The following is a 2,500-nucleotide window of genomic DNA, read 5'->3' as shown; positions in this document are numbered from 1 at the left end:
GACCGGCAGCTCCAACGCCAGCGCCACAGAAGGACAAAAGCCCCACTTGGGTGCCGAAGCGAACTCTCCCAGCACAGCGCACGCGCCAACACATCCGCACAGCTGCGATACAAACCACCAGCGAGAACCGCTGGGGCGACCGAGCAGCAGACGGCGTCGCGGCGCCGAGCGCCGGGCGGCAGCGCATCCTCAACGCACACAGTCCTCAATCGGACCAGCACACTGAAGATGTCCACCGCGCTTCGCACCGGGCCCGCGAGGACCTACTTTGGCCGCACGGCGCCGCGCGCAGGGTGCGCCGGCGCGCAGCTGCGACGCCTGCCGCGTCCGTCGGCCGGCGCGCCTGCCACTGGCCGCCCCCACCAGCCGGCTGTAGCGCGTGCGCCCACGCACCGCGCGGCCAGCACGCCGGGAGGCGCCCCCTCACCGGCCGGGGACGGTCCCACCCAGCCACCGCCGCGTATCGCTTCACACCCAGATGCCGTTCAGTTTCGTCGGCATGGTGGGTATCGCTGGAACAACCGGTTAGTACCTCAACCTATCGTCGCCATCACCGATTCACCCCTAGCGAGAACAACCGCACCACAACAGGTTACCATTTGTTCATTTGCGTAACTTCACCAGAAAACGCAGGCGTCCATCGCCATTTGCAACTTCCACGATTATTGCATGCCTGTGTCAGGTGTCACGCCACACTACGTCTGCCCACATACACGCAACAAAATGTGCACGCCTAGACAATACGTGGAAGGTGGCCCCCGTACGTATGCGATGTCCATTGCTCGAACGACTGTCAACCGGCCTCTGTAGCATGTCGCAGATATGGAACGCGGTGCACCATGCCATCACGGTGTGTGAGGAGAGACGACTAGGTCCGAATACATCAACAGACAGCTCATGCTGATCGCCATCCACGGCGTCCGTTCCTCCCACACGTCTCTATGGCGTACCACACTGCAATCCAGCTCTCATAGGGAGACGACACGTAGCTGCGTGCACAATATTTGCACTGTATGGTCCGCCGTTTTTGGGCGCAGTCGTTGTACGGTCACACATGTGCCACGATGTATCATTCAGTACATAAGGACGAATGTGCAGTACAGATTGTGGTTTACGCGTACGACATTAGCGGACAGTTGACACAGGCCGCACCACAACGTAGCCTGAGTACGTCGCATGCGGAGGGCATTGAACATGCAAAGTTCTCACCAACCAGCTTGCGAAGGCAGGGGGCAAGGTGGGGACGTGGGGAGGGGCGGCATGTACGTCCTGCTGCCATCCACATTACAGTGTACAGCAGGAGCATGTGGAAAGTGAGCAAGACTTGCAAGGTGTTTAACATGAAGCGATACACAGGGGAGCGGGGAGTGCGAGTAGCGAACTATATTGCGAGGGTTGCGGGTGGGCAACACTACACTAATTGAACGAGTCGTATAACAATTACAGAGCAGGTTTAGGCGACAACGTGGGTTACGTTAGGCGACAACGTGGGTTAGGTTAAGGCACGACGTGGGTTAGGTTAAGGCACGACGTGGGTTAGGTTAAGGCACGACGTGGGTTAGGTTAAGGCACGACATGGGTTAGGTTAAGGCACGACATGGGTTAGGTTAAGGCACGACATGGGTTAGGTTAAGGCACAACATGGGTTAGGTTAAGGCACAACATGGGTTAGGTTAAGGCACAACATGGGTTAGGTTAAGGCACAACATGGGTTAGGTTAAGGCACAACATGGGTTAGGTTAAGGCACAACATGGGTTAGGTTAAGGCACAACATGGGTTAGGTTAAGGCACAACATGGGTTAGGTTAAGGCACAACATGGGTTAGGTTAAGGCACAACATGGGTTAGGTTAAGGCACAACATGGGTTAGGTTAAGGCACAACATGGGTTAGGTTAAGGCACAACATGGGTTAGGTTAAGGCACAACATGGGTTAGGTTAAGGCACAACATGGGTTAGGTTAAGGCACAACATGGGTTAGGTTAAGGCACAACATGGGTTAGGTTAAGGCACAACATGGGTTAGGTTAAGGCACAACATGGGTTAGGTTAAGGCACAACATGGGTTAGGTTAAGGCACAACATGGGTTAGGTTAAGGCACAACATGGGTTAGGTTAAGGCACAACATGGGTTAGGTTAAGGCACAACATGGGTTAGGTTAAGGCACAACATGGGTTAGGTTAAGGCACAACATGGGTTAGGTTAAGGCACAACATGGGTTAGGTTAAGGCACAACATAGGTTAGGTTAAGGCACAACATAGGTTAGGTTAAGGCACAACATAGGTTAGGTTAAGGCACAACATAGGTTAGGTTAAGGCACAACATAGGTTAGGTTAAGGCACAACATAGGTTAGGTTAAGGCACAACATAGGTTAGGTTAAGGCACAACATAGGTTAGGTTAAGGTACAACATAGGTTAGGTTAAGGTACAACATAGGTTAGGTTAAGGTACAACATAGGTTAGGTTAAGGTACAACATAGGTTAGGTTAGGTTAGGTTA

Source organism: Schistocerca piceifrons, unplaced genomic scaffold, assembly GCF_021461385.2.
Source record: "Schistocerca piceifrons isolate TAMUIC-IGC-003096 unplaced genomic scaffold, iqSchPice1.1 HiC_scaffold_1389, whole genome shotgun sequence".
In the NCBI taxonomy this organism is placed as follows: Eukaryota; Metazoa; Arthropoda; class Insecta; order Orthoptera; family Acrididae; genus Schistocerca; species Schistocerca piceifrons.
This window is presented reverse-complemented; position numbering follows the sequence as displayed.